This window comes from Pogona vitticeps, chromosome 2 (assembly GCF_051106095.1).
Source record: "Pogona vitticeps strain Pit_001003342236 chromosome 2, PviZW2.1, whole genome shotgun sequence".
NCBI lineage: Eukaryota > Metazoa > Chordata > Lepidosauria > Squamata > Agamidae > Pogona > Pogona vitticeps.
The window spans coordinates 298,740,379-298,753,126 of record NC_135784.1 but is presented as its reverse complement, the minus strand read 5'-3'; the positions used below and the strand labels follow the sequence as shown (position 1 = coordinate 298,753,126).

General features: G+C 39.0%; 1 protein-coding gene across 50 annotated transcripts in view; it reads right to left on the bottom strand.

Annotated features, from left to right (window-relative positions):
• TCF4 (transcription factor 4) overlaps positions 1–12,748 on the bottom strand; it is a 414,402-nt gene that overhangs the window by 67,270 nt on the left and 334,384 nt on the right. The window lies entirely within an intron of this gene.

The following is a 12,748-nucleotide window of genomic DNA, read 5'->3' as shown; positions in this document are numbered from 1 at the left end:
TGCCATTCCCCTGATACTCAGGAAAGCATTTTAAGTAGAGGACTGCAATGAGAAGGAAATCCAACAACTTGAATAAAACTTCTCTTCTTGCCTGAATCTAATTCACAAATTTACCAACTCATTGAGAACTATGCCAACTTCTACAGCATAAGTCATTTTGGAGGGAGAAAAACCTGTGAGGTTATCTTGCTGACAAGCAACCTCAATCTCTTACAAAACCTGGCAGAACATGCAACAGGGCCAGGCTATAAAGGTGTAAAATAGGAACAGAAAGCAGAGTATCGGTATGTCCTGATTTGTACAGGCAGTGTACTACTAAATATGGAGTACGTTCAATATCGGGGCAGTCAAAAGAGGATGTGCCTGTGAAGCTTGGAAGAACAGAACAATCAGGCACCCATTGCTGTAATGAATTATTACATCAGCCATGTCTAGCTGTAAACATTCTTGATGATGTAGGCGTTATGGCTCTGTACTATTATGGAATTTAAGATACTTCTTAAAGACCTCAAACTATCATACTGTATGAAAATATGCAGATTTCATACATTAAAAGAAGAGCCATGGAAGCAAGCAGGAAATCAGCCCTTTGTTCTCACAACTGAAAAACGAATTTAGAAAGCAGCACTCAAAAGTGCTGAAAATTCTAAACATATCCCGGGATATGAATTTCCTACGATCTTTGGTCTTTGCAGAGAAGTTTGAAAGAACCATTAAAAATCAGGATCGACACAAGACCACCAAGACAGTATGTGTGCACTTTAGGAGGAAGAAAGTTCTTTTTAGCAGTTTGCATATTTGTATGTGCAATAAACTTAGCAAGTATGCCAGAAAACTAATTTACTTAACAGTTGTTTACTAATACAACAGAGATTTTTCTAACCTTTTTTTTCACAAGACATGAAAAACATTCTCTGTCTCATGCATTTATTTCATCTCAAAATCATTTTTTTTAATGCCTAGACATTTTTAAATTGCAATTTAATGGAGAGAGAGTTTCTTTTTCTCTTTGGTTGACTTTAATGTATAAGCAGACATGTATATGTTTAAACTATATATTTCTGTTTTTCAAAGACCTCCCTATACCAGATGGTCAGGAAGACCAAAACATCCCCATCATCTTGATGAAAATGGATACCTTCCTGCCTCCATTTTGAAGCAGGCAGCAGATCACAAAATTGGCAGTGAGCCTATTTTGACATTCACAGGTCACAGCAAAGGGAGAAAAAATAATAATACAAGTGAATAGCAACCAGAAAAAGTGGAATAGAACCCCCAAGCAAATATCTTTAAAATATTACAATCCCTTCCTCCCTGAAATAAATAATGTAAGTAAAGGGGCTAATCCAGACAATAACAGAAATAATGATTTGTTTCATGGAATTCTAATGAATGACTTATACCTTAATGTAAATTATTTTATAAGGAGATTTTCACATGAAGGAAAATACATTTTAATATATCACTGTATGCATAGTCATAATAGAGAAACATGCTTGAGAACCTGGTGTTTATATATATGAAAGAATCATATCCTCAAAAAAAAAAAAGAAAGAAAGAAAAAAAGAAAAAAAAGAAAAAAAGAAAAAAAGAAAAAACCCACCACATAGAAGTGGGAAGGGAAGCTGGTAAAAGTGTATGATGTCATTTTTAATGTTTTATCCATTAAGCTTTTGTTAATTATTTATTAAGCAATCTTATTATGTACAAGAGCCCAGAGACCAATATATTCTTTTTTGGCCTTAGAACTAGGCAGCAACATATGCCAAGTGCAGAGCCTCCTTAGTACCAATGCATATCCTTGAACACAAGATAGATAGCAATCCTCATCCAATTTGAAACATTTTTATTTGAGTTGTGTTGGGCAGCAAGTCTTACTTCAGGTTTTGTTTTGTTTTTGTTTTACTCAGACAGCCAAAAGCTGAAATCCAACCCATACTTATATGGAAGTACCATGTTCTTCCATTTATAAGACACCCCCATGTATAAGATGTCCCCACTTTTCTAATCCAAAATTAAGAAATCTAAGTGGGGCTTAGCAAGTGTAGGGGGAAAGGGATCAAAGCACTGCAGGATCACTTTGATCCTGGCTTTTCCCTCCACTTGTTTTTGTTCTCTCCTCAGCTTACTTCCGTGTATAAGGCGACCCTCAATTTTTATTCTAAAGATTTTAGACAAAAGTGTAGTCTTATACAATGAAAAATACGGTAAATTTGACAGAAACTAGTGGAGATTACTTTTGAGTAGTCATGGCTCTGGTTCAGCTACAAATGACCTAGGAGTCACAAAAGGGGCATTTGGTTGTGAGCTAGGTCAGCCAATTCAGGTTTTTCTGATTCTAGACTTAGCTTTTAAAATTATGTTTATACTGTGTAATCCTTGGGGAAAGAGGAAGAGCTTTGGGCATGGGGAATAAGGGCTCAGGCCAGGAGCTGGCCCGTTTGAATGGAGGCAATGCCATCCAAATTTAGGATGTTCCCTTTCCCTTTCAATATAGCCCTGACTAGAGGATGGCATGAACCTCCAGTTCATGCTGGCTCAGCCATCGTCTCAACAGGTGTTCCGCATTTCCAAGTCCCACCGCCTTTGGTGGGTGCCCACTTGGAGGTAGTGCCCCCAGCTTTCCTACTCTGCCACCTCTGGGTGCTGCCCCCAAGTGAGTGGTCGCTGAAGGAGGCAGGGCTCTGAACGGTGTCAGAAACGTGTAACATCTGTTGCGTCGATGGCTGAACCAGAAGTTAACGCCCATCTCTATTCCTGACTAATCATCGTCATCATCATTGTAATAACAAAGAGAAGTTCCAGTGTATGTTAATAGCTCTCCTTGGACCCATGTGGAAGTGGCAGTCACCATGTCAAGTTCAAAATGGATGAGGAATTCAATATTTGAATTACAGTATCAACGTAAAATATTACACACAAGCAGGCCTCCCAAAAAAATACCAGAATAATCTTAAAACAATTCTCCAGTGTCTTAGCTTTCTATAACTGGAGATTTGGATTTTCTGTACTACGAATTTGCCATTCTTGGAGTTCTGCCTACTTACAGGTACCTTACAAATATCAGAATGTGATGCACATGGGAGAAAGGCTTAAATTAGAAGGCTTTGAGGCCAGGCCAAGCTCTGCCAAAGTTTCCTACTCCAAAAAGCCCTACCTCAGCCTGCAAGAAGGGGGTGAATTTCTAAAATAATACTCCTCTACATAAAAGTTCTCAGTACATAGTAATGTAGCACTTGACATAGACATATTATTTTCTTACACAGGAAAAGCAAATTTTCTCTTATATCGAAGTTTAATTTGTATAAGGTTGTTTTTACATTCCCCTTTCCTGCAAACTTGAGCTCTATTACCTTAGTTTGGAGAACAGGTACAAATGCTCTGGGCTTTTTGAAAGAGTGTTAAGTGGAATCTGGCATAAAAATGTTCCTCTTTGTTTCTATATTCTAACAGTTAACCTCATGTTTAAGCTGTTTATTTGTTTAATATCTCTATGATCTAAATTTAATGTAATAAAATCTCTTTGTGAAAACAAAACAGAGCCAGTTACCAGATCTTGAGGAAGGAAAACAAACAGGACAATGATACCGCACAGCCTCTCTTGCCTCTTCCACCAAGCTCAAGCCGAATACTCGCTTGCTCACCCTCTCACAAGCTCCTGCTCTTGAGCTCACAGGAACTCTGAGGGCAACTATAAGGCTGGCAGCTGCAAGTGTCTCCCTCAAATAAGTCAATGGTTCACTTGCTTTCCGTACTAACGTGCTCTCAGCTGTAGCCTCTCCCGCTTGGAGCACAGCACATGGCTGAAATAATACTAAGAGCCAAACATATAACCAATGTCCAAATGGCTCAAACGAATAATCAACCTCTATCCTAAAAGTCCCAACATTAGATAGTAAGTCAGAATCCAAACTTAATTGAGCATTAGCATATCTGCTGATTTACTGCACTCTCTTCTGGACTGTAGTGGCGCTGTGGGTTAAACCGCTGAAGCCTCTGTGCTGCAAGGTCAGAAGACCTGCAGTCATAAGATCGAATCACTTGCCCCAGCTCCCGCCAACCTAACGATTCGAAAGCATGCAAAATGCAATAATGCGAGTAGATAAGTAGGTACCACCTCAGTGGGAAGGTAAACGGCATTCCGTGTCTAGTCACGCTGGCCACGTGACCACGGAGGATTGTCTGAGGACAAAACACTAGCTCTATGGGTTGGAAACGGAGATGAGCACCGCCGCCTAGAGTCGGACATGACTGGACAAATTGTCAAGGGGAACCTTTACCTTTACCTTCTAGACTGTGGTAATTCAATGGAGTCTTGTCTGAAGTTAGGCCTAGGCCAGGACTGTCAAGGAAACTTAAAGATCTTGTGATGAATTATGTCAGAATATCTAAAAGACTGATTGACTAACTGATTGATTCACTGATGAATGAACAAATGAAAGGGAATGCCTGCATGAGTTACAAGGAGAAACCTTCCCTTTTAACAAGTTGGGGTCCTTGCCTCTTATCTCCATTTGTACAAGGATGGCTGAAAATATGAGAAGCTTTGGCTTCTGATTAATATTTACAGTTTTCTTGTAGCATCAACCCATAAAAATGTGGCTTAACCTTAATTCTCATTTACGAGGATAGAACTTTCTAGCACCACATATGTCTTTTTGTTGCAGAATTCACACAGAACTAGAGCTACAACTTTAGTATTCTTTGTATTATCGTCTGGAGAGTTTTAAACCATGTGTTGGGCATTTGCCAAGCAGCTTCCCCTCCACATTTTCATTAGGATTTTTTAAAAATGGTAGGACCCCAAAAACTGTGGTGAAAATATATACAAGTGTTTTATTGAAATTCAGCATTGGAAAATTAACTACAGGTATCTAAACAGATGAGAAACAAGAATAGGCTTTTGAATGTTGCTTTTTTACCACTGGAATATATTTTTTGTCCCAGCCAAGGTAACATAATTGTACAAAAACATCCCCTGCCAATTTCCTGCAAACTATGATGCCAAGAAGCCAAACTGACCCATCAGTAAACTAGTGCTATTTTGGGTGGATGGGATGACACACTGTAATTTTCAGTGTAAAAGACATACAAGTTTTACCCTTCTGCTAACCCTATCCCTAATCCTATAGCTTACACTTAGTACATTGGGATTCTTATTGGCTCAAAAAATATTACAATGCTTTGTTTTTTTTTTAATCCAGTTAATGAGAGTTAACTACAGTTAGTGAAAAAAGCCAAATTCAAACCCAAAGTCTTCACTAACCATAGTTAAGATTATGGCTCAAATGACATGCTAAACTGTGTTTAATTAAAAATGTGAGCTCAGATCTCCTCCCGGTTTTGTTTGTTAATAGGGACAATAAGGACATAAGACAAAAAGTTATCAAATAAAACAACAAACCAAAATTTGCCAGACAAAAATTTAGCAAAAATTTACTATTCCATCCTCAATTAAACTGAACAAAAGCAAGAATTCTTAGGTAGAAAATATTTGACCATAATTCACAAAATATCATGCTAAATAAAACTGTTAGTCTCAGAAGTGTTACAAGACTCTTGTCTGTTACGTAACTTTAGGTTCCAGAACTACTGTAGCTGTTGTGCTGTAAGAAAGCTGGCTACAACATATTCAAATGAGATTTCCCTTTCACTGGCTGAATTACTGAGGCCATACGGAATATTTTTAGATACTCCAACTGTACAGCACACCAGATGATGGTGCTGGTAGGACAGCATACAGAAAGGAGAAGGGGTAGAACGATTACAAATGAAGTCAACTCAGACTGAGTGTCCAAGTCAGCGATATGAGATAGAATGATACGTGAATGGACCATTTGACTGTTCTTATGCCTTTCCCCCCAGTTCATTGCAATTCATTATATTATGCAGGTTCAAGTAGTTCTGCTTGAAATAAAAGGACCCCCTACATCTTAACCCCAAGATCGGAACAGCTAGAAAGACCTGAAGTGGCACTTTCCCAATGCCTTCTTAGTGTTCCCGAGAAGGAGAAAAGTGTTATACTGCCAGGTTTCTCACATCTCATCTAGCACCTCTCTTATCCTTTCTCCATACTGTTATGGAAAATGAGCTGCTTATGTGAAGTTACATAGCCAATGAAGAATCTAATATGGCCTCCTTATTTTCAGGAGTGCAGGATGAAAAAGAGGAAGCTACTGCTTCAAGATTCGTTATTCATTCCTTGCCTACCAGGACATACAGTTTGTCTTGTAAATAAGCCATTCAGTGTTCTAGACAAACAGAGCTAAGCTACTTGGGAAACATCCATGCTGCTCAGTTTTAAGTCTCTAGTCTAATAACCATCTACTCAGAAACAAGTCTCACAGAATTCCGTGGAATTTTCTTTCCAGCAAACATACATAAGATCTGGCTTCAACTATAAAACACAGAAGGTAAAATAAAACACATGCACTTGCTTCTTCATCCTTTTGTGAAACTAGCACACAATGTTTCTACAGCCAACAATTTATCAATATAGCAGTCAATCTGAAACGCAAGCAGTAAGAAAATTGTCTGGGGCCTGATTACAAAAAAAAAAGACAGCTGCCCCACCCCCATCACCTCAGCAATAGATATCCTGGGTATGAAGTCAGGTTTTGTCAACAAAAACAAGGAAAACAATGAAATGTTGTCCATCTCCGACATAAGAACATGTAATAAAGAGCTATTATTATTTTTAAATCCAGATCCGGCAAATTAATTGGCCTCATTGAATACTATGTAGCCCATTTTTCTGACTCTCAGGATAGAGAGTTTTGGAGGGGGCAGCTTAGTGGTAGTATGCACACTGGCATCTTGAGCTGACAAACAACAGGTGCTGAGAAAGACCGCCATGATCCTGCAGAGTCAGTCAAGATTTCGTAATTCTGGATTAGGTGTACAAATATTCTACAGTAGTACCTTGGTTTATGAAATTAACTCATCATCCGGGATGTTATGTAATGCAGAAATTACGTAGATCGGAACACGGATTGCCGTAGCAATGGGGGCGGTGCTAGAAACCTTCAGGCACGATGCATCCTTTTTGTACAACAACCCTGCCCCCTGGTAAAAAACGTGATCCGAGGTATTATTCCTTACAGATTTTGGTTCGTAAACTGAAAATTACGTAAACCGAGGTACATCTGTAACTGGTGAAAAGACAACTTTCTATCTCCTCCTTAGAGCAAGCCAGGGTTCCAGCACGCTTAAAGGAGGCAACAGAAAGACCACGACTGAAAAAAATCATCTTTGAACAAAACAGTATCAGAATATTAGATGTATTATAGCGATGTGTGGTTCCTAATCTTGGGTAACCCAGGTGGTTTTTGGACGGCACTTCTCAGAAGTCTTTATCAGTAGCTGTGCTGCACAGGGTATCTGGGACTTGCAGTCCAAGAACACTGGATTAGACAACGTCAGGACCCACTGGTCTAGATCCATTTCAATCTGACTTCAGGCCTGATTACAGGACAGAGACTAGTTTGGTCACCATGCTGGATGACCTAAGCCATAATCTGGACAGGGGAACATGTTTCAGTTGGTACTGCTGGACGTCCCAATAGCTTTTGAAACCAAATAGGACTTGGAGGCACTATAGTTCTATATTGCCTGCAGTACTTCCTGCAGAGGAGAGCTCAGAGAGTGATGTTGGAGAACATCTGCTCAGTTCTCGCCTTTGGTCTGTGATGTCTCTCAGGCTTCTGTTTTGCCCCCATGCTATTTTAGATTTACGTGAAAATCAGGCTAGATAAAAATCAATGCTTTTAAAAATCAAATTGATGTGAATCGTGAGTTTTTTGGGGGAAAAAATCAATTTAAATTGTGATTTAAATCAAATCCACCCTGGATGCTGGAAGAGGTTTTCCTGAGTTTTGGGGTCAGTGAAAACTCTCTCTCCTTTCCATCGGAACCCAAAAAAAAAGCTGTTTCAGTTCTAAATTAGTGTCTGATGTCAGTAAGGAAAGAGTGAGGGTGACTGAAGCTTAACCCTGAAAAGACAAAAGTGTTCCTGGTCAATTTTAAAGCAGATCAGGGAAAAGAGATTCCGTGAATGCTGGAGAGCTTACATTCCCCCTGAAAACAGAGATTTGCAGCTTGAGTGTATACCTGGGGTTGTCTCTGGGTCTTGGAAGTTGCCGGGAGTGCATCTGCAGAAATAACACCAGTGTGCCAGCTATGCCTGTTACCTGAGATGTCTGATCTGGTCATGGTAGCACATGCCTTAGTTACATCCCACTTGGATTGCTCCATATGGGGCTGGCTTTGAAAAGTGTTCAGAGACAGGGTCTCACTTGAATGAAATCTTAGACAGCCAATGTAATTGTCTCATACAATCATCCTTTAGGAGGGACCTTGAGATTTCTTAACCTGTAGATCCATGGTGTGTCAAATATGAGCAAATGATTCTTTACCCCACCCTGGAATAAAGGCAAGGGGTATCCTGCTATGTTGATTCAGACTGAAAAACAGAGGGATAATAAAACCCTTAGCTGACTCCTCACCATTCTTCAAACAAAACTTTCTCATCAGGTTCTCATCTGACCCTCCTAGGCCCATTTTGTGAGGACATGAGAGAGGGCTCTCCTGGTGACTACTCCTAGTTTATGGAACTCCCTTTGAAGGGAGACTGGCTGCCACCCCCGACTGCTATTCTTCCTCTGGTAAGCAAATATCTATCTATCTATCTATCTATCTATCTATCTATCTATCTATCTATCTATCTATCTATCTATCTATCTATCTATCTAATCTATCTAATCTATCTGTCTGTCTGTCTGTCTATCTGTCTATCTATCTATCTATCTATCTATCTATCTATCTATCTATCTATCTATCTATCTATCTATCTATCTATCTATCTATCTATCTATCTATCTATCTATCTATCTATCTATCTATCTATCTATCTATCTATCTATCTATCTATGGCCCCTCACAGGTTGATAAGAAAGGACATTTTAATGATGGCTATTGCTGTTATTTTAAAATAATTCTAAAACTGTGTTACAGTAATTTCATCTTTGTTTCAATGCAATCATTTATTTATTTAATACTGTTTTATCACATTTTTAGCTACATCTGTTTTAAAAAAAATATATGTTGTATGTTATCTTGCATCCTGCAAGGAAGATCTCTGCTCAAAGGAAATGGTAATTAACTTTTTGATTTGGCTTCAATCATCAGGGTCCTATAACAATAGACTCTCTTGCCAATACATTAGATTAGAGCAATCCTTGCCAATGCATTGGACTGAATATTGGGCAGAACAAGAACCAAAATTACTGTGTATATGAGTGCTTACAAGGTCCTTCCTGTAAAGCCTGATCTTAGTCGACTGACATGCTTAGTGAAAACCAGAACTGCCTGTGGAAGTTTGTGAACCACCTGTATCAGTGGTGAGTTTTTTTTTCTTAAAGATCATCCTTATGACTCAATCTGCCTTTGGGTCCTTACAAGTCTCCTTGCTAGCCAACTCAAGAACATACTGAGATAATTCTTCTGATACTGAGGCATCAACTATCAGAATTAGTAAGACACTTTTAATATTCCTGGGTTAAGTTGTGGTATATCAATCAACTGTTATACCTTTGGCACAGACTTTTATCTAACAACTTCTGAAGGAAGAAATGTTACCATACTGTAAGTATTTGTTCAACGGAGTGGCAAAGATCTATAGCTGTCTACAGAACACAACCTCTCACATCTTTGACTCCTTGTCCCTGCCTTATTTATGGCTAGAAAAAGCTGTGCAACATGATGGTGCAAACAGGCCCTGGTAGCATGTGAAGATATTCTCCTGGGGTTTCTGGATAGCATCATGGAAAACTGTGGACTTCTGTGCTGGCTCTAACACTGTCTGGCCACTGCCAAACTGCCAGACACTGTATTTGGTGACTGAGCCCAGCATGGTAGAGTACAGTGGACCCTCTACTTACGGAATTCATCCGTACTGGAACGGTGGCTGTAGGTCAAAAAGTCTGTAGGTTGAGTCTCCATTGACCTACAATGCATTGAAAACCGATTAATCGGTAACCGGCCGTTTTTGTTCCATTTTTGTTCCATTTTGTTTTTTTTTTCTGGTCTGTAGGTCGATTCTCTGGCTGCAAGTCGAACCTAAATTTTGCAGCCAGAGAAGTCTGTAACTTGAAAAGTCTGTAAGTCAATCCGTCTGTAAGTCGAGGGTCCACTGTAAAGGCAAGGCAGAAGATAACTTTCTTCCTGAAGAAGCTCTGATGTCTCTCATTCCTGGGGAGCTAAGAATCAGCCGAGTGGCCCTTAGGGATTTCCTTACCCTTTTGTAAAATCTTCTGTCCCAAGGGCAAGTCGGCTAGAGGAAAGTGCTTTGTTTTCCTGTCATTAGGCATCTAGTAATCTTTGTACTAGTATTTAAGTACTTGATCAGGAGCTTCAGAAGGAACATCTTACTTAGGGAACATGCTGATCTTTCAGGAACCTCCTTCCCTTGAAAAAAAGCACACCAATATATTTCTATTTTCTATCATCCCAGAAATAGCAATGCTTTAGGAGAGTAAGCTATTAACCTACACCAAAGGAGAACAATAACGAAATTCATGAATCCTATATTCAGACATCTCACTGAATTCAGAGGACTTACTCCCAGATGTGTCTAGGATTACTGCATTTATCACAATTTAAATCACGAAAGGTAAAGCATTCAACATCAATCATTCATAGGACCTGAAACAATACCCATTCTTTTCCTGTTAAATAAGCCTGGGAATGGTTGTTGTGGGTTTTTCGGGCTCTTTGGCCATGTTCTGAAGGTTGTTCTTCCTAACGTTTCTCTGTGGCTGGCATCTTCAGAGGACAGCACCCTGTTCTCTGGTGATGTTCTCTGAAGATGCCGGCCACAGAGACCGGCGAAACGTTAGGAAGAACAACCTTCAGAACACGGCCAAAGAGCCCGAAAAACCCACAACAACCATTAGAACCCAGCCGTGAAAGCCTTCGCGAATATAAGCCTGGGAATGCTTGCCATAACAAACAATAAAACAGCAGCAACAAAATTTGAATGCACAGTAACCAAATAACTTTGGTAATTTTAACTACATAAAGACCTTCAGTTCATGTGAACTATAGATTATGAATGCCATGATAGTTTGAAAATTCTCTCTAGACTGATAATTTAGGATATCCCTATATGTACACAACGGGCTCCACTGTTACCAATGTGAGAAGTAAAACATTGTGATAACCAGTAGGATAGTAATTGGGAGGCTGAAACACCAGGTTCAAAGTGTCGGAACAGAGTGTCTGGGGAAGGCGTGTCGTAAGAAGACTGGTAATATTTTTTGTTGGGTCTAAGATCTTAACAGGACACCTTATTGAGGTGTTCAGCACACAAGAACTAGTAGGTGGGTATGTGAGGAAATCAGACTCTAATCAAACCAAATCAGGTAAACAGATTTCAAGTTCACTGGCTACATCAAGTGGCATTGTGAACTACTAATGACACCTCCAAGTATTCATGTGTCAGTGTATTGCCTGGCTGAAAAGTTAAAACACCAGTTGTTAAAATTTACAGCTGCAGGTGGTCAGATTCAAAGAAATGTACTTTGTTAAATTTCTAATCTAAGAAACATTTGTGAAGAGAACAGGATCTGTCATATAGGGAGTTTCATCCCAGCCTAATACACAGTGTATGTCCCCTTAGTAGGATGATCACAAAAATAAAACACTTGTGAAATTACAGTATATTATAAATACCAAATATAATGCTTTTCAGATCTATCACTATTTTTAAATTGCCCAGTGAAGAATTCTGGTCTTTATTACCAAACATCAGGAGCACAGAGAAAGGAAAAAATAATTCCTGCAGCCTAGTCTTTCAACACAGAATTTTGTTGGAACTATATGCACAAAATATGCTATGGATTATAGCTTCAAGGAACAATGTTTTTTATTGCTATTGTTTAGAATTCAATATGAGTCAAACGTAACTCCCTCTTATGGTGAACTCAAGTTGTATGTGCAAACAGGAATAAAATCAAAACATGCCCATTGAGAAAAAACAGGTATCAGCATGTTCAGGGGGAACCCCAAGGTTGAATGAATAAATAAACAATAATGGAGGGGCATCCTCTTGGACTCATTACCATTCACGAGAGAGACCACACAAGGGAAAATCCTAGCAGTGAACTCCTTTTTTTTCATCAGTTAACCACTTCTAACCCAAACATAAAGCAATTGGCAGGGCTGATTTTTAACAAGTGTGAATGATAGTGAGCAGAAGATATCCTGTGATCACTTTGACCCCTGCCACTGATGTTGTCAACATTTTGGCTGCCCTTCACTATGAAAACTTTGGCATCCTTTTTCCTGCTGGCAATATGGGCATGATATTGTGAAGCACTAGCAGGCCATTTCCTGGGTTTTTTGAATTGTAGGTACCAAAGTACAATATCCCACCATTCATAAACTGGAAGGTTTTTTTTTACTTTTAAAAATGGGATAGGGCCTGCTAAGACACAAGTGCATCACTAGAATACCAAGAAAGATTGTAGTTTATTTGGAAATTGGCTTATATATATTTAAAATGAAATAAATTAATAAAAATAAATGTATACATATACAGCAGATGTAATGAAGTAACTAAAAAACAGCATACAATCTTTCTTTTTAAAAAAATGATGGTCCTATATTTAGCCCTGGTTTGCAGGCAAGTGGGCAGGTCAAACACATTTTACAAAAAAGTTCCCATAGATTAACATGTAAAGTATGTTAC